The sequence below is a fragment of the Moschus berezovskii genome, chromosome Y (genome assembly GCF_049115385.1).
Source record: "Moschus berezovskii isolate FMDL1 chromosome Y, NW_MosBer_1.0, whole genome shotgun sequence".
In the NCBI taxonomy this organism is placed as follows: Eukaryota; Metazoa; Chordata; class Mammalia; order Artiodactyla; family Moschidae; genus Moschus; species Moschus berezovskii.
This window is the reverse complement of record NC_142489.1, coordinates 16,942,558-16,963,450: the sequence shown is the minus strand read 5'-3', so window position 1 is coordinate 16,963,450 and position 20,893 is coordinate 16,942,558. Positions and strand designations below refer to the sequence as shown.

The 20,893-nt window shown below is 41.7% G+C and overlaps 1 pseudogene; it reads left to right on the top strand.

Annotated features, from left to right (window-relative positions):
- Positions 1-1,911: 1,911 nt before the first annotated feature.
- On the top strand, positions 1,912-8,862 carry LOC129557901 (chromodomain Y-like protein pseudogene; annotated as a pseudogene).
- The last annotated feature ends 12,031 nt before the right edge of the window (positions 8,863-20,893 follow it).

Sequence of the window (20,893 nt, the reverse complement as noted above, 5' to 3'; positions counted from 1 at the left end):
ATGCTTACTAACTCCTACTTACCATAGTTCTGAAAGTCAAAGGTCTGCTGTTACTTATTAAAACTTGAGGGGATTCATGGCTTCATAAATTGGTGACATCGCTTTATGAAATCATATCCCCATATTTGTTTGCTTTATTTGAGGAACCCCTTCTTTACGTTTAGAAACAATGACAAATTAGTGAAGTGAAGGGACACTTAAGTGTAGAGTCTGAATTTATTCAGGCTAACGTAGTTCTGCATTTTAAGTTTGTTTGTTTGTTTTTGCTAAGTCTGTACATACTAAAGCAGTCCTGGGTACACGTCTTACTTGACATGCCCTGGATGCTTTATTTCTCACTTGCACAAGTTGGCCAAGGACTGATTTTCTTTCTTCAATTGAAACAAAATGCTTAAAATTTGGAGTATAATTAGCTTACAATGTTGTGTTAGTTTCTGCGGCCCAGCAAAATAAATGAGTTATTAGTAAATATAGCTGAGCCTCCCTTTTGAGCAGTCCTCCCATCTCCCTCTTGAGCCTCATCTCCTATCCTACAACCCACTGCACTAGAGCTCTCCATAGCACTAGCTATCTACTACGTACTTGGTATTTTACACATGTCTGGGCATTTTGTCAATGTATTCCATTCTCTCCTTCTGACACTCTGTCCACAAGTCTGCTTTCTATGACTGCATCTCTTCCTACCCTTTAAATGGGTTCTTCAGTACCTGTTTTCTAAATTCCACTTTTTTACATTAATATACAATATTCCTCTTTCTGTTTTTTAATTCTTTCACTGTGTAATAGGCTCTAGATTCATCTGTAACTCTACAGATAAAGCAACTTTCTCCCTTTTTATGGGTGGTTAGTGATGGATAGGGAGGCCTGGCTTGCCGTGATTAATTGAGTCCCGGAGAGTTGGACACGACTGAGGGACTGAACTGAACTGAACTGAACCGAATTTTCTATCCTATATTTGGACCATAGCTTCTTTATTCATTCTTCATTTGATGGACACTGAGGTTGCTTCCCTTTATTGGCTATTCTAAATAGTGTTACAATGGTTACTGGCATACGCATGTATTTTTTGTTTAAGGTTTCCTTTTAGTATATGGAAAACAGTGGGATTATTGGGTTATAGGCATGGGGTTTCTTTTTTTCTCGAAACCTTCCCATTCATATCTTAGTATGCAATCATATATATATATATACATATATATATATATATATGTATATATTTACTTCTTTATTTGGTTGCAACAGACGTCAGTCACTGCATGTGAAATTTAATTCCAGGACCAGGAATCAAACCTGGGACCCCTGCATTGGGATCATGGTGTCAGCCACTGGACCTGCAGGGCAGTCCCCTGTTGTAGTTTATTTATTTATTTTTTTGATGATGGCCATTTGGAATGGTGCAAAGTGATACGTCATTGTAGTTTTGATTTGTATGCTTTTGTTAAATTGAGATAGTTTTTGCTATGTTGAATTATTGGAGAGTTTCTATTACAAATGATTGTTGAATTATATGAAAGATTTTACAGCATCTATTGAGGTGATCATATGGTTTCAATCGTTCAATAGGGGACTGGAGTGTAAAAGTAGGAAGTTAAGAAACACCTGAAGTAACAGGCACATTTGGCCTTGGAGTATAGAATGAAACAGGGCAATGACTCATAGAGTTTGGCCAAGAGAATGCATTGGTCATAGCAAACAGCCTCTTCAAACATCACAAGACATGAACATCTACACATGGACATCATCAGACAGACAGCACTGAAATCAGAGTGATTATATTCTTTGCAGCCAAAGATGGAGAAGGTCTATACAGTCATCCTAAGCAAGGCCAGGAGCTGACTGTGGCTCAGATCTTGAAATCCTTATTGCCAAATTCAGACTTAAATTGAAGAAAGTAGGGAAAACCTCTCCACCATGCAGGTATGACATAAATCACCTCCCATATGATTATACAGTGGAAGTGAGAACTAGATTTAAGGGGCTAGATCTGATAGACAGAGTGTCGGATAAACCATCCCCATGGAAAAGAAATGCAAAAAAACAAAATGACTGTCTGATGAGGTCTTACAAATAGCTGTGAAAAGAAGAGACGAGAAAAGCAAAAGATAAAATGAAAGATAAAAGCATCCGAATACAGAGTTCCAAAGAATAGCAAGGAGAGATAAGAAAGCCTTCCTCAGCAGTCAATGCAAAGAAAGAGAGAAAAGCAATAGAATGGAAAAGACTAGAAATCTCTTCAAGCAAATTAGAGAACCTACGGGAAGATTTCATGCAAAGATGGGGTCAATAAAGGACAGAAATGGTATGGACCTAACAGAAACAGAAGACATTATGAAGAGGTAGCAAGAATACACAGAACAGTACAAGAAAGATCTTCATGACCCAGATAATTACGGTGGCGTGATCACTCACCTAGAGCCAGACATCCCGGAATGTGAAGTCAAGTGATTCTTAGAAAGCATCACTTAGAATAAAGCTAACAGAGGTGATGGAATCCCAGTTGAGCTATTGCAAATAATGAAATTTGATGCTTTAATAATGCCGCACTCAATATGCCAGGAAATTTGAAAAACTCAGCAGTGGCCATAGGACTGGAAAAAGTCAGTTTTCATTCCAATCCCAAAGAACAGCAAAGCCAAGGAATGCTCAAACTACCACACAATTGCACTAAACTCACACGCTAGTAAAGTAATCCTCAAAATTCTCCAAGCCAGGCTTCAGCAAGTCGTGAACTGTGAACTTCCAGATGCACAAGCTGGTTATAAAAAGGTAGAGGAACCAGAGGTCAAATTGTCAACATAGGCTGGATCATCAAAAGAGCAAGAGAGTTCCAGAAAAGTATCTATTTCTGCTTTATTGATGATGCCAAAGCCTTTGACTGTGTATATCACAATATACTGTGGAACATTCTGAAAGAGATGGGAACACCAGACCTGTCTCTTAAAAAGTCTACTTGAAAGTCAAGAAGAAACACTCAGAACTGCACACGGAACAACAGACTGATTTCAAATAGGAAAAGGAGTATGTCATGGCTGTATATTGTCATCTTGCTTATTTAACTTATATGATGAGCACGTATGAGAAATGCAGGGCTGGAAGAAGCACAAGCTGGAATGAAATTGCCGGGAGAAATATCAATAACCTCAGATATGCAGAAGACAGCACCCGTACAGCAGAATGTGAAGAGGAACTAAAAAGCCTCTTGATGAAAGTGAAAGAGGAGAGTGAAAAAGTTGGCTTAAAGCTCAACATTCAGAAAGATAATATCATGGCATCTGGTCCCATCACTTAATGGGAAATAGATGGGGAAACAGTGGAAACAGTTTCAGACTTTATTTTTTGAGGCTCCAAAATCACTGAAGATGGTGATTGCACCCATGAAATTAAAAGACGCTTACTCTTTGGAAGGAAAACTTTGACCAACCTAGATAGCATATTAAAAAGCAGAGACATTACTTTGCCCATAAAGGTCCGTCTAGTCAAGGATATGGTTTTTCCAGTGGTCATGTACGGATGTGGGAGTTGGACTGTGAAGAAAGCTGAGCGCCAAAGAATTGATGCTTTTGAACTGTGGTGTTGGAGACACCTCTTTAGAGTTTCTTGGACTGCAAGGATATCCATCCATTCCATTCTAAAGGAGATCAGTACTGGGTGCTCATTGGAAGGACTGATGCTGAAGCTGAAACTCCAATACTTTGGCCACCTGCTGGGAAGAGCTGACTCATTGAAAAAGACCCTGATGCTGTGAGGGGTTGGGTTCAAGGGGATAAGGGGAGACAGAGGATGAGAGGGCTGGAAGGCATCATCACCTCCATGGACATGAGTTGAGTGAACTCCGGGAGTTGTGATGGACAGGGAAGCCTAGCAGGCTCTCATTCATAGGGTCACAAAGATTCGGATATGACTGAGCGACTGAAGTGAAATGACTGGTCCACTGATATGCAGCTTCTGAAGTTGTTTCTGTACCTGCAATATACCCCCCACTTAGTAATGGTCTTCAATCCTTTTAAGCTATTGGTGGACTTTTTTGCTCATGCTTTGGTAAGGATATTTGCCTTTTTTCTTCCATGTGATATAGGTCTAACTTTCCTTTTCTCTGGTATGTTGGTGTTGGCATCGGAGTGATGGTGACCTTTTAGGAGAGTGTGTGGGATTTTCTTCCACTCTAGAATTTTAGAAGAGTTTCAGAAGTCCATGTCTTAGCCATTTTCTGACTGGTTCGTAAAATTTCCATGTGAATCCATCTGCCTTAATTTTATCAACTGGAAAATTTTCATCATAGTTTCAATATTGGTGCTTACATTGTTGGGTTAATAATCTCTGTTTCTTCTTTGTTGAACTTGTGAGCATTGATCCATGGATTCAAGACCCTAAATTTTATTGACTATCGGGGACCTGCCTCGATATGTACCCAGGGTATCCTCAGGATGAACGACATTGGTGTCAGCGAGAGAGAGAGAGAGAGACAGAGGCTGATAATTCCTTGGTTTACACAGGAAATCAATAAAGCCCCAGCACGGGGTTTGCTCTGTTTACCTAGGTCGCAGGCGCCCTCTTGAATCACTGGAGGCACCCCACCAGGGCACCCCCTCAAGTGGGTCTTAGAAGACCAGGCAGAGAAGTCAACGCAGAGGGCCCAGCACTTCAAGGATCACAAACGGAAAAAGGAGAAGAGAGAAAAGGAGAAAAAACAACATGGGGAGACCAAGCTTCAGTGAGCAAGGCCCAAAACTTTATTTTCCAGTTCTGCTTTTATTCCCTAAGTTGTGCACATAAAAAATAGAGAGAGGGAGGTATAGAGTCATGCCAAAATCACGCAGGGTCAGCAATCTTGACCCTTATTAGGATCAGGGCTTATTTTTGTATATCTCATGATATACAAAAGCTTTAGGTGGTTTACATCATCTTCTGGCCAGGAGGCCTGCTAACAGTTTATGGTCCTCTCTCCTAACAAAGGTTCAGTTCAGTTCACTTCAGCCACTCAGTCGTGTCCAACTCTCCGCGACCCCATGAATAACAGCATGCCAAGCGTCCCTGACCATCACCAACTCCCGGAGTTCACTCAGATTCATGTCCACAGAGTCGTTAGTCAGCTACAAAAGGCTTATATTTTTTCAAGGTGTATTTTCCCTAGTCAGTAGCTATTCTCCAAAGACACATGACACAGTTGCTGCTGCTGCTAAGTCACTTCAGTCGTGTCCGACTCTGTGTGACCCCATAGACGGAAGCCCACCTGGCTCCCCCGTCCCTGGGATTCTCCAGGCAAGAACACTGGAGTGGGTTGACATTTCCTTCTCCAATGAGTGAAAGTGAAAAGTGAAAGTGAAGTTGTTCAGTCACGTCCAACCCTTAGCAACCCCACGGACTGAAGCCCACCACGCTCCTCCATCCATGGGATTTTCCAGGCAAGAGTAATGGAGTGGCTTGCCATTGCCTTCTCCATTTCTATAATGCAAGGGTTTAGTGAGCTACAAGAAGAGAATTTATTAACTTAAGATCTGATGTGATTAAATCAAAGGATACTACTTATTTTCTCTATATGTGATTAGTATATTTCCAAGGATACAATAGATAGAAAATATGGAAACTTTGCAGCAAGCATTGATTCAACAATGAAATCTTTTTTAGTACTATTCTAATGATTTTAACTTCTTCAGCAAATTCCTGTATTTTAGAATATTAGGCTTTCTGTCCTTGCATGGCTGGGAGGCTGTAAACAGTCACATTCGTAGTTGTAAGAGCCCAGGCAAACTTGTCAGGCAGGTTAGAAAGCTATCAGAGGGGCTTGGATTAGAACACTCCTATTAAGTCGAGGAGAACTTTTTAACTACAGCTCTGAATTAATGTTTTCAGAGAAAGTTGGTTGGGGGGAAGCCCCCGTAATTTTTAGAGGACTTGGTAAGAGGTATAAGATAGGAAGGCAGTCAGACTCCGGTTTACTTTGGGGTAGATGCTCAGGTAAGTCCAGGGGGTTCCTCGAGTCCTGATTGGCCTTTGCCCGTCAGGCCTCTTCCCCAATTGACTTTTGCCACGTGTAGGATTTCCCTTGCTGGCTCCCAGCAATTGATTTACAGTTGTTTGCTATAGTCTCTTACGATTCTTTGTTATTTCTGTGGTATCCTTTATAATATAATCTTTGTGATGTCAAATTTGATTGATTTAAGTGTATGTCCCTTTTTTCTTGATAAGTCTGGACCATGATTTATCTATTTTGTTTTTCCTCTCCAAGAGGCCCCTTTTAAAGATATTGATTTTGGCTATTTTTTTCATCATGTATTTTCTTTAATTTCTGCTCTCATTTTTATCGTTTTTGCCCCTTGTATTTACTTTGGGGAATTTTGTCTGCTTTTTCTTCTTTCTCTAAATGCTTTAGATTTAAGATTATGTTGATTACTTGAGATGTGTAGTATTTATCAACTTCACTCTCTTACTGCTTTAGCATGCTCCAGAACTTTCAGATAATCATGCTTTTAATATTATTTTGTTCTAAAATTGTTTCTTTTATTTTCTCCCTGATTTCATCAGTGATCTCTTGGCCATGTATAGGTGTATTTGTTAGCCTACATGGATTCGTGATTTTTACAGTCGCTGCCACATATCTGGTATGTAAACCATAGCATTGTGTTTTTTTTTTTTTAAATGATACAATTACCATTACATTAAAATTACTGACGCTTGATTTGAGAGTCAGTATGTGATTTATCCTGGAGATATTTCATTTTCACTTTAGAAAAATGTATATTCTTCTCTGGTTGAAATGTCCTATAAGTATCATTTAACTTTGTCAGGTCTCTTTTGCCATTGAACGGTTGTGTTTCTATTTAAACTTCATTTTTTTAATTGGAGGATAATTGCTTCCCAAAGTTGTGTTGGCTTCAGCAGTACAACAGTGTGTATTAGCCTATAGCAGACCAATGTCAGTTTTTATTAATGTCCGTTGCTAATTATTTGTTGTTACTTATTCATTTTTCTAGGCCCTTCAAAAATGTTTCTCATCTTCTCCCTATTCTATTTCAGGAATGTTTTTCTCACCTTTATATCATTACTTCCAAGTATTTTGTAGGGACCCTGTCCGTTCTTTCTTTCATTGCGTTTTGAGTTTTTAACCAAATTCCTTTGCCACAACATATTTCTCTGTCTTCATATTTCCCTACTTTCTGTGTTAACGGTCATTTCTTCTCAGACTTCTTATTGCTCCTCATCTCCACTCCAAGTCGGTAAAGTTGGTTGAGTGACTAGTGTGGGCTTTGGAGTGGGAGATACAGGTAACTATGTTCTTGAGTCTGCAGTTGAGACTTCTCTCACTAATGGTGGGACCATGTCTGTTCATGTCATTTGAAGGTGTCTATGGGATTAGTCTGACATTAGTCAGTCTATCTGCTGATGATTTGGTTTGTGTTTCTGTCTTACTTGTTGTGCGGTGTGAGGCATCAGCCCTGGGTTTCACAGGTCGTTGGTTGGAATGTATCTTAGATTAAGAAGGAGGGATTCATGGAGACTGTCACCAGATAATATTCACTGTAGACAGGAATTCTCTGATGTCCCAATATCCTGGTTTTAGTGCTGACACCCAAGAAGATAGGGCCCAACTTATGCTCAGAGAACCACAACAACATAGGAAGGGATTGAGGAGATTTTAAAAAGTAACACAGGTAAATGGCAAAAAGAAAAAAAAAATTAAAAGGATCTCAATCAATAAACACAACAGAGCGGACAACAGATTCATAAAGGGAACCAATCAAATAAATCTCAAGCCAAAAAAAACGACCAGAGAAGAGTGTCAACTGAAGAATAAAGAAAGGAAATTTGACAAGAAGATCGGATACATCCCCACAGAATAACAGAAAATAACAATTAATATAGAAATTCATACCTTTTAAAAAGGAAGAGATGCAACAGCAACTACAGGCACAGAAAATATGTAGACAACGTAAAAGTAGAAATAGATGTACAAGAAATAAAAATATGGTTTAAATAGTGTTAAAAGGCCAAAGCAATCTGTGATAACAAAGAAGCCTACAACTGGGCACGATAGTGCACCAACAACACAACAATGCCTTGTATCAAAAGAACAATGCATATTTCCTAGTGTCTCTTCTGTCAGTGTACAAGCAGGATGGCTTCACCCACATCGTGCTGTCCACCAAGTCATCCATGCACAACTCGCTCAACCCAGAGGTGATGCAGGAGCTGCAGAGCGCACTGGGCATGGCCGCGGCCGACGACAGCAAGCTGGTGCTACTCAGCGCCCTGGGCAGCGTCTTCTGCTGCGGCCTGGACTTCAGCTACTTCATACGGTGCCTGACGGACGACCGCAAGAGGAAGAGCACCAGGATGGCCCAGGCCATCAGAAACTTCGTGAACACCATCATTCAGTTCAAGAAGCTGATTATCGTAGCCGTCAACGGCCCGGCCATTGGGCTAGGAGCATCCATCCTGCCTTTCTGTGATGTGGTCTGGGCCAACGACAAGGCGTGGTTCCAGACTCCCTATACCACCTTCCGATAGAGTCCAGACGGCTGTTCCACCGTCATGTTCCCCAAGATTATGGGAGGAGCATCCGCGAGTGAAATGCTGCTCAGGGGGCGGAAGCGAACGGCCCAGGAGGCCTGCGGCAAACGGCTGGTCGCCCAGGTGTTCTGGCCTGGGACCTTCCCCCAGGAAGTCATGGTCCGCATCAAAGAGCTTGCGTCCTTCAACCCCGTCGTGCTGGAGCAATCCAAGGCCCTTGTGCGCTGCCACATGAGGCTGGAGCTGGAGCAGGCCAACGAGCGGGAGTGCGAGGTGCTGAAGAAGATCTGGGGCTCAGCACAGGGCGTGGACTCCATGCTCAAGTATCTGCAGAGGAAGATAGATGAGTTCTGATGGCCGGGCTGCCCGACCTCACCAGGGCTGCACCGTGCCAGACCTCACAGCCCGGGCCAGACTCGCCCGGAGCCCCCGCTGGGAAGCAGGACTTGAGAACAGCCAAGCTATTTAATGACAAGCCGTTTTTAAGTACTGTAACCTTAAAATGAACAAGTGCAAAAGTCCTTTGTCCAAGCATCATTATTTTATACTCAATACACACACACGTATAGAAGTATAAAGGTGAGCTCTGAGCTGCTGCTCTTTGAGCCTCGAGATTTTGGTTATCTTTGGCTGGTACTCTACAGAAAAGTGTCTTTCCTTAGATTGGGTGTCAGAAACGTGTCACATTATGTTTGTTTTCCTTGTTTCTTTTCCTTCTAGAAGAAAAGAAAGAGGTGTTAGCGAACCTCGCCACCCCCGCCCCAAACAGAGAAAAATGGAAAGATCTGCGGTGTGCCCTTATCTCTAAGGGGCCCAAAGCCTCAGAGATAGAAAATTCTAAATCAAATGGAAGACTTATCTTTTAGGGGAAATATTTCTGGTTATCAGCCACCGATGGACATACCCCCACAGTAAACGACGCCTAGGATTCATGCTGAGATACCAACTGATCCTTCGCTCTTTTGGAAAAGTCTGATTCTTACCCAGTGAGCAGGAGGAAACCACTCTCTCTAGGGCAAAGCTTGTTTTGCAGTATCAGCGAATCCCCGGCTAGCTTCAGTATGGTATCTTGAGTTATAAGTTAGCAGGTTTGCCATGAGTTTTTCTGACCCTTTGAAAAATGACTCTACAAGTACTTCTTGTTACTGGGTGAGAACTCCTACTTTATAAACAGTTTTGGTATCCTAGTTGCAGTTAGGATCGAAGTATTACACCACAAATAAGAAGTATTTTTATGTGTATAAAGTGTAATTTTTAGGTTCACTTAGAATACATTTTGTTAAATAAGTTAAAATTCTGTTGGCACACTGTTAAATGCAGAACCTCCTTTCGACGAGAACTACCATGTTAGATCGACGTTTCATATTCGTGGTCTCTGCTTTCACGTCTCCACAAGATACCAAGTAGCGGATGCTGTCCCAGAGTGCCCTGGGTACCTAGACGTCCGCATTGCCGCCAGGGGTGGGGACGATTCCAGAAGCCTGTTCCCCCCGGCAGGCTTGCAATCATACTGAATGGACGGAGAGTGAAATCGAAAGTAAAACCATATTTTTGTACAGTTTTGACGTTTCTCCTTCGAACCGACCACCTCCCGGCCTCGCGGAGAGCTTCCAGAGTGCAAATCTGACTTTACTTGGCTTGGTCGATGCAGTATGTTTGCACCTGTGGGGCCCACTTTTTTCTTTCTGTGGTTTCAAATATATATGGAAACTGTACAATCTGTAAACTTTGTATAGAATAAATACTCAGCTGAGCAAACGGGTTGAATAAAACTTAGATTGTTTTAACTCTTTAAAATAAGAAAAACAAAAAAAAGAATAAGGGTGTGGCCCCGTGGGGAGGAGGATATATAGGGTTGCTCAGGGCCTCTTGAGCAGACCTCTGGCTGCCTTCAAACTGGCAACAGCTTCCCACAGATACTTCCATACAGCCTCATTATCAAGGTGGGCTTCTAGGCACGTTCTTAAAATCTAGATAATAGTGAATGGTGAGTGAGAACAGAATGGAAGCCTGACTAGTGTGGCGGGAAGCCACGTTGGAGGAGACACACTACCCCTGCCATGTGACACATCAGTGTGGAGTTAGAGAGATGAGAATGGCAGGTGAGTTGCTCGGGCTCCTAGGGGTCATGGAAAATGCCTCTATCATCCCGGCAAGCCATCTGAAGTTCTCCCGAACCTCCCATAGTGTTGTCACCATAGGGCTTTTTGATGCCAAGGCTCAGCCAGGGCCACCACTGGCTGCGGACCAGACTTGCTGACCTCAAACAGCAGAAGGGTGTGGCCCCCTGGAGAGCTGTATAGATAGGAGTGCTCAGGGTCTCTGGAGCAGACCGCTGCGCCTTATCAAAATCACAAAAGACAGCTCCAAGTGGAGCAAGGACAAATGTATACAGTGCATTCTCACAGCCTGAAGACAGGGCTTTCAGGCTAGACACCAAAATACTGAGGCGAGCTACGTGAAGAGTGCGAAAATGTGACGCGATGGAAGTTTTCTTGTAGGTGGCAAGGAATTAAATAGTTGAAAACGTGCCTTAAGGCCAGCTTTTCCGAAGGGGAAATGATTCTCGTTTCCACAGACACTTCGTACATCCTACTTTTCAAGGAGGGAGTCGAGGCCAGATATTAAAAATGAGATAATGATGACTTGTGATAGCGAAAAGAATAAAAGCCTGAATAATGTGGCTGTGAAGCCAGGTTTGGAGGAGACACACTACCCCTGACATGTGACACGTCCCTGTTGAGTGAGGGCGGGGGTGGTGTGGATGGCAGGTGAGATTCGAGGTCTCATTAGCGGCATCAAAATGCCTCTTTGATTCCCACCCAACGATCTGAGTTTCTACCCATCCTCTCCTAGAGGTGTCAGGTGGGAGCTATGTGCTGTCAATGCTCCGCCAGGGCCACCATTGCCTGGGGAAGTGACTTGCTGACATCATAAATCATAAGGGTATGTCCCCCTGCGGAGAAGTATATATATATATATATATATAGGGTTGCTCAGGGCCTCTGGAGCAAATCACAGTGTGTCTAAAAAATCGAAAAAGATAGTTCCACGTGGAGCAAGGACACGTTTATACAGGGTATTCTCAACGTCTGAAGACAGGTGTTCCACACTGGAACCTGACGAGAGCTATATGAGCACTGAGAAAAAGATGTGGGACGGAAGTCTACTGATAGGTGGTCCAGAATGAAATGGTCTTCAGCGTACTTTAAGCCCACCTTGTCGAAGGAAAGTGGAATGACCGACCCGCATGAGGACAGACACTTAAATATAACCTAATTTTCAAGGAGGGATTTTCGGCAAGGTATCACATCTACATCATGGTGAAAGGTGAAAGAGAACACAGTGAAGGCCTGAATACGGTGGCTGAGAAGCCAGGTATAGAGGAGAAACACTGCCAATGGCCTGTGTCAATCAGTGTGGCCTTAGAGAGATGAAGATGGACGTTATTGAACAGGGTCTCATAAAGTGAGCGCTTTCCTCCTAGCAAACATCTGAATTTCTTGGGGACTTCCCCTAGAGGTGACAGTATGGGTCTTTATGATGTCAAGTACATTCCAGGGCTACCATTCGCTGGGCAAAATGACTTGTTGACATCCTAAAGAATAATCGTGTGTGGCGGCCGCACTGGACATGCTTTGTTGCCTGGACAGTTTTTTTTAGGATGCAAGTAAGAAGCTTTCTGTACTACCAAAGAGATGCGGGCGAAGAGAAGCCCTCAGGCCAGCCTGCACCACCCGCTGCATCCGCCACGGCCTCAATCGGCCCTGTGCCGTCGCGATTAGCCGGAGCCCCAGCTGGCCATCTCCGGAGGCAGGTCTGCCCGGAGGGTGCTGCAAAGCAGCTGCCCCTGCTTCCTCGCGGGCGGTGGCCTGCAGCACTGGGAGTGAGCGCCCGCCCGTCAGCCCTGTGCAGCGCGGTGCAGTACAGTAATTGGATCCAACTAGAGCAAAGTGTGGCCACAGCACGCTCAACCCCTGGCTGGCCCTGGGCCAAGCCACGCTCCCCACTCCCCGCCATTGCCTCAGATGAGAAGTAAGACATTTAAAGCATCCTTGACAAAAAGAAAACCAGTTTATATGGAAATGACAAAAACCTTTAATATCCAAAGTGATCTTGAGAAAGAAGAATGGACTTGGAGGAATGAACCTGCTTGACTTCAGGCTATACTACAATGCTGTAATAAAAAAGACAGTATGGTAACGGCACAAAGACAGACATATAGATCAATGGATTAAAATAGAAAGCCCAGATGTAAAGTTACACACCTATGTACAACTTCTCTTTGACAAGGGAAGAGCGTATATACAATGGAAAAAAGACAATCTCTTAAACAAATGACACTTGGAAAATTGGTCACCCACGTTTTAAATATTGAAGTTAGCAATGGGGAACCATCTCAAAGCGGTCAGAATGGATTAGTTCAGTTCAGTACAGTTCAGTCGCTCAGTCGTGTCCGACTCTTTGTGACCCCATGAATCACAGAACGCCAGGCAGCCCTGTCCGTCACCAACTCCCAAGTTCACTCATGTCCATCGAGTTAGTGATGCCATCCAGCCATCTCAATCTCCGTTGTCCCCTTCTCCGCCTGCCCGCAATCCCTCCCATCATCAGAGTCTTTTTCAGTGAGTCAACTCATCGCATGAGGTGGCCAAAGTATTAGAGTTTCAGCTTTAGCATCAGCCCTTCCAATGAACACCCGGGATTGATCTCCTTTAGAATGGACTGGTTCGATCTCCTTGCAGTCCAAGGGACTCTCAAGAGTCTTCTCCAGCACCACAGTTCAAAAGCATCAATTCTTCAGTGATGAGCTTTCTTCACAGTCCAACCCTCCCATCCATACATGACCACGGGAAAAACCATAGCCTTGACCAGACAGACTGGTTGTCAAAGTAATGTCTGTGCTTTTTAATATGCTATCTAGGTTGGTCATAAATCTCCTTTCAAAGAGTAAGTGTCTTTCAATTTCCTGGCTGCAATAAGTATCTGCAGTGATTTGAGAGCCCCCTAAAAATAGAGTCTGACACTGTTTCCACTGTTTTTCCATCTATTTCCCGTGAAGTGATGGAACCAGATACCATGATCTTCATTTTCTGAATGTCGAGCTTCAAGCCAATATTATCAATCTCCTCTTTCACTTTCATCAAGAGGCTTTTGAGTTCCTCTTCACTTTCTGCCATAAGCGTAGTGTCATCTGCATATCTGAGGTTATTGATTTTTCTCCCGTCAATCTTGATTTCAGCTTGTGCTTTTTCATGCCAAGTGTTCTTCATGATGTACTCTGCATATAATTTAAATAAGCATGGTGATAAGATACAACCTTGACGTATTCCTTTTCCTATTTGGAACAAGTCTGTTGTTCTATGACCAGTTCTAACTGTCTCTTCCTGACCTGCATACAGGTTTCTCAAGAGGCAGGCCAGGTGGTCTGGGATTCCCATCTTTTCAGAATGTTCCACAGTTTATTGTGATGCACACAGTCAAAGGATTTGGCTTAGTCAATGAAGCAGAAATAGATATTTTTCTGGAACTCTCTTGCAGCGAATTCTGTCAGTTTGATTTCTGATGCCTCTGCCTTTTCTAAAACCTGCTTGAACATCTGGGAGTTCACGGTTGACATATTGCTGAAGCCTGGCTTGGGGAATTTTGATTATGGCTTTACTAGCGTGTGAGATGAGTGCAATTGTGCGGTTGTTTGAGCATTCTTTGGCATTCCTTTTCTTGGGGATTGGAATGAAGACTGACATTTTCCAGTCCTGTGGCCACTGCTGAGTTTTTCAAATTTCCTGGCATATTGAGTGCAGCATTATTAAAGCATCAAATTTCATTATTTGCAATAGCTCAACTGGGATTCCCTCACCTCCGCTAGCTTTATTCTTAGTGATGCTTTCTAAGAACCACTTGACTTCACATTCCGGGATGTCTGGCTCTAGGTGAGTGATCACGCCACCGTAATTATCTGGGTCATGAAGATCTTTCTTGTAATGTTCTGTGTATTCTTGCTACCTCTTCATAATATCTTTTGCTTCTGTTAGGTCCATACCATTTCTGTCCTTTATTGACCCCATCTTTGCATGAAATCTTCCCATAGGTTCTCTAATTTGCTTGAAGAGAATTCTAGTCTTTCCCATTCTATTGCTTTCCTCTCTTTCTTTGCATTGACTGCTGAGGAAGGCTTTCTTATCTCTCCTTGCTATTCTTTGGAACTCTGTATTCAGATGCTTTTATTTTTCATTTTCTCTTATGCTTTTTGCTTCTCTTCTTTTCACAGCTATTTGTAAGTCCTCATTAGACAGTCTTTTTTTTTTTGCATTTCTTTTCCATGGGGATGGTTTATCCGACACTCTGTCTATCAGATCTAGCCCCTTAAATCTAGTTCTCACTTCCACTATATAATCATATGGGAGGTGATTTATGTCATACCTGCATGGTGGAGAGGTTTTCCCTACTTTCTTCAATTTAAGTCTGAATTTGGCAATAAGGATTTCAAGATCTGAGCCACAGTCTACTCCTGGTCTTGCTTAGGCTGACTGTATAGACCTTCTCCATCTTTGACTGCAAAGAAGATAACCACTCTGATTTCAATGCCTACTGTCTGGTGATTTCCATGTGTAGAGTCTTCTCTTGTGATGTTTGAAGAGGCTGTTTGCTATGACCAATACATTCTCTTGGCCAAACTCTATGAGTCATTGCCCTGTTTCATTCTGTACTCCAAGGCCAAATGTGCCTGTTACTCCAGGTGTTTCTTGACTTCCTACATTTGCACTCCTGTCCCCTATTGAACGTTTGAAACCATATGATCACCTCAATAGATACTGAAAAATCTTTCATATAATTCAACAATCATTTGTGATAGAAACTCTCCAACAATTGAACATAGAAAAAACTACCTCAATTTAACAAAAGCACACAAATCAAAACTACAATGACGTATGACCTTGCACCATTCAAAATGGCCGTCATTAAAAAAAACAAAAACTACAACAGGGGACTGCCCTGTAGGTCCAGTGGCTAAGACACCATGATCCCAATACAGTGGTACCAGGTTTGATTTCTGGTCCTGTAATTAGATTCCACATGCAGTGACTGAGGTTTGTTGCAACCAAATAAAGAAGTAAATATATACGAGCATATATATGTATATGATTGCATACTAATACATGAAGGAGAAGGTGTGAAGAAAAAAAGAAACCCCATAACCCAACAGTCCCACTGTTTGCCAAACACTAAAAGGAAACCTTAAACAAAAAATACATGCTATGCCAGTAACCATTGCCACACTATTTAGAATGGCCAATAAAGGGAAGCAACCTCAGTGTCCATCAAAGAATGAATAAATATATAAAAATCCATATATAGGATGGAAAATTACTCACCCTTAAAAAGGGAGAAAGTTGGTTTATTTGTAGAGTTGCAGATGAATCTAAGCCTATTACACAGTGAAAGAATTAAAAACAAGAAAGACCAATATTGCATATTAATATATATAAGTGGAATTTAGAAAACAGCTACTGAAGAACCCATTTGAAGGGTAGAAAGAGATGCAGTCATAGAAAGCAGACTTGTGGACAGAGTGTCAGAAGGAGAGAATGGAATACATTGACAAAATGCCCAGACATGTGTAAAATACTAAGTACGTAGTAGATAGCTAGTGCTATGGAGAGCTCTAGTGCAGTGGGTTGTAGGATAGGAGATGAGGCTCAAGAGGGAGATGGGAGGACTGCTCAAAAGGGAGGCTCAGCTATATTTACTAATAACTCATTTATTTTGCTGGGCCGCAGAAACTAACACAACATTGTAAGCTAATTATACTCCAAATTTTAAGCATTTTGTTTCAATTGAAGAAAGAAAATCAGTCCTTGGCCAACTTGTGCAAGTGAGAAATAAAGCATCCAGGGCATGTCAAGTAAGACGTGTACCCAGGACTGCTTTAGTATGTACAGACTTAGCAAAAACAAACAAACAAACTTAAAATGCAGAACTACGTTAGCCTGAATAAATTCAGACTCTACACTTAAGTGTCCCTTCACTTCACTAATTTGTCATTGTTTCTAAACGTAAAGAAGGGGTTCCTCAAATAAAGCAAACAAATATGGGGATATGATTTCATAAAGCGATGTCACCAATTTATGAAGCCATGAATCCCCTCAAGTTTTAATAAGTAACAGCAGACCTTTGACTTTCAGAACTATGGTAAGTAGGAGTTAGTAAGCATAGGTTAAAACTGAGGTGCTGTACAAGAATCCCTTACATCGCAATACTAGAATGTGTGCTACTGACTGCGAAAAATGCACAGCCTAAAAGTGGAGAATTATGTTTTCTTCAGCAGGACTTTCATCCTAAGAAGGATTTTATCATGAGGAGCAACTTCTCAGGTATTGCAAAAAGACTGCTCTGAACAAGGATAGGTGGAGCCAGGTTTTACAGAAGTTTTGGTACAATGATCAGGTAGGGAGAATGTCCGAATATTATGGTTAATGAATAAAATCTGGACACCTCAAGTGAATGGATTGAGGTTTTTTTTAACCTATGGGAAGATGCAAAAATCTGGGCTCCTTGAAATAAGTCCTTTGATAAGCACCTTAACTAGGGCCAGGATCTATTCTTTCTGTGTCAAGTCAGTCCTTCAGGCAACACTGGTGGCAGCTGCAGTAACTAAGGACTTGATCAGTTCAGTCGTTCAGTCGTGTCCGACTCTTTGCGACCCCATGAATCACAGCATGCCAGGCCTCCCTGTCCATCACCAGCTCCCAGAGTTCACACAAACTCATGCCCATCGAGTCGGTGATGCCATCCAGCCATCTCATTCTCTGTTGCCCCAGTCTCCTCCAGCCCCCAACCCCTCCCAGCATCAGAGTCTTTTCCAGTATCAACTCGTCGCGTGAAGTGGCCAAAGTATTAGAGTTTCAGCTTTAGCATCAGTCCTTCCAATGAACACCCAGGATTGATCTCTTTTAGAATGGACTGGTTGGATCTCCTTTCAGTCCAGGGGACTCTCAAGACACCACGGTTCAAAAGCATCAGTACTTCGGTGATCAGCTTTCTTCACAGTCCAGCTCTCTTGATACAAGTCCTTAATTGCAAGGACATACCTGCCATTGTATACCTTCCGCAAAATATATACTGCTACCTATATACAGCAAGATAACATACGTAAACTTTCAACATATACATATGCATGTATATGTGTAGCTGTATATATATGGTTGTCCAGGTTGAACTAGTAGTAAGTATCCTGCCTTCTAACGCAGAAGTTATAAGAGATGCAGGTTCGATCCAAGTGTTGGGACGATCTCCTGGAACTGATCATAAAAACCCATTCCTATTTCCTCGCCTTGAGAATTCAGTTGATTGAGAATACCTGATGGGCGACAGTCTGTGTGATGCATAGTGTCAGACAGGTTGTAGTCACTTAACACATGAAATATCACTTTAGCGGGTTGCTTAAATATATATGTATATAATCTATATATATACATACATTACAATACAAAGTATACACTATAATATATGTAAACAATTATATTAATAATGTATAATAGTATATATGTTATTATATCATTAATACATTACATATAATATGAGTGTCATATTACATATATATATATATACATATATGTACATGTATAGTACATGTGTTCCTTTCATTTATAACCAACGACGTGCTCAGCAAAAAATCAGTATCAGTTCAGTTCAGTTCAGTCACTCAGTCGTGTCCGACTCTTTGCGACCCCACGAATCACAGCACGCCAGGCCTCCCTGTCCATCACCAACTCCCGGAGTTCACTCAAACTCATGTCCATCGAGTCGGTGATGCCATCCAGCCATCTCATTCTCTGACGTCCCCGTCTCCTCCCACCCCCAATCCCTCCTAGCATCAGACTCTTTTCCAGTGAGTCAACTCGTCGCATGAGGTGGTCAAAGTATTGGAGTTTCAGCTTTAGCATCAGTCCTTCCAATGCACACCCAGGATAGTACAGCATAAAAAATGTCTGGTTCTCTGGGCTTATTTACAAAGAGTGGGATAATCAGTTCTACCTCTTTTTCTAATGAATCTTTTCATTTATTTCCAGTTTTTAAAATTGTTTTAGTCTCTTCTTCATTCCAGCAATTTGACTGCTTCACAAAGCTTGAGACTTTTGTTGACAGAAATATCTGTCCTAAATATCAAAAATTCCTCTTTATTTAGTATGTTTAAGAGAAATGACATCTTATTCATTCTCATTTCAGTACTTAAATCTTCTCTTTTTGTTTTAGTTTACCTAATATTCTTTTTACTAATTATATTTTTTGTTCAATTTTCTCTATTCTTTTACTATTTACATTACCTCATACCCATACCAATATTTGCTGATTTCCTCTTTCTCCTTGCTGTGAATTAAGATTTTTGTTTTCAGCTTCTGAAGAAGGTATTAACTAGTTCCTAGGATGGGAGAGCTTTCATTTTATGTAAGCTTAAGTAAATATGGGTTTTCCATTCTGATGACCTGCTACCTTGTGTTTTCTCTTTGAGTCACCTCAGAATATGTTCTTTTTCCCCATGTGGGTTATTCTTTGCCTCATCGAGCCCTTGAGAATGTGTTTTTTAATTTTCCACACATTACATTTCTCAAATTTTCCTCCCATTGTTGATTTCAATTTACACGGTTTGGATGCCAGATACCACATTTAGTATGATTTGCATAATTAATGGAGATTCCACGGCTTAGTATAAACCCAATTATCAGGAATGTTCTGGAGATTATTCCATGTGCAGTTGAGATAGATGTGTATTTTTCTGTTCTTTTGGAGTGGAATGCTCTGCACATCTGTGTTGAGTCCACTGCTTTGTATTGCCGTTTATTGTCGTTTTCTCTTCCCTTAGGGTGTCTTATCTTCTTCTTGAATGATTTGAATATTTATTGCAGGATGTTTATTCTTGGACTATAATCCTTGCTCATGTTTTTCAGGTTTTACCCTTCATGTTAGCCTAAAGGCAGAGAAACCATTCAAATATTAGGTAACTGTAACTCTTTGATGATGTGAACTTACGAGTGTGTGTGTGTGTGTGATATACCACTATATCATAAATATAAAGATAATATGAAAATATATAATTAATATAATCACTGGAATGACTGATGCTGAAGCTGCGACTCCAATATTTGGCCACCTGATGTGAAGAACTGACTCATTTGGAAAAACTCTGTTGCTGGGAAAGATTGAAAGCAAGAGGAGAAGGGGGCAACAGAGGATGTACGGTTGGATGTCACTGCCAACTTAATGGACAGGAGTTTGAGAAAACACTGGGAGTTGGTTTTGGACAGGGAAGCCTGGGATGCTGCAATCCATGGGGCGGCAGAATCAGATATGACTGTGTGACTAAGCTGAATATATTTAATGCCATTTGTTTCATCCTATTTTTTATTTAAAGACTGTTGGGTCTACTATTAGTATAGTAACTATGACACTCTATTGCTTATTGTTTGCATAAAATGTTCCTTACATTGGAATGTTGAGAACCTATTCAATTGTAAGATTTGTCTCTTTGACAGTCTATCTTTGCATTGTGAAGAAATAAATATCCATTTTCCCATCTTCCCACAAAACCTTAAAGTGTGGGTTTTGTTGTTGTTGCTATTTATTTTACTCAATAACATTTAGAGTGATTTAAGAAGTATTTTGAGATATTTTGATTGATGTTGTTCAGGCATTCAGTCATGTCCAACTCTTTTGTCACTCCCTGGACTTCAACACACCAGGCCTCCCTCTCTTTCACTGTTTCCCATAGTTTGCTCTAACACATGTCCATTGAACTGGTGATGCCGTCCAACCTTTTCACCCTCTGTCACCCCCTTCTCCTCCTGTCCTCAATCTTTCCCAGTGTCATGCTATTTTCCAAAGTTGGCTCTCATCATCAGTTTGGCAAAGTCCTCGAGTTTCAGCTTCAGCATTAGTGCTTCAAAAGTATATTCAGGTTTGGTTTCCTTGAGGATTGATTGGTTTGATCTCCCTGCAGTCCAAGGGACCCCTAAGAGCTTTCTCCAGCATCACAGTTGGAAGGCATCAGTTCTTCAGCTCTCAGCCTTCTTTAGATTACAATTCTCACATCTATACAGAGGTTTTTGACTGAGGAGATTTTTGTTAATAAGCTCATGTCAATTCTTTTGAACACAAGGTCTAGGTTTGTCATAGCTTTTCCTCCAAGAAGCAAGTGTCTGTTAATTTCATGCCTGCAGTCACCATTCACAGTGATATTGGAGCCCAAGAAAATTAAGTCTGCCACTGATTCCACGCTTCCACCTTCTTTCTGCCAAGTAGTGATGGGCGCAGGCACCCTGTGTTGGTCTTTTGAATGTTGAGTTCTCAGCAAGGTTTCTACTCTCCTCACTCATCCTCATCGAGA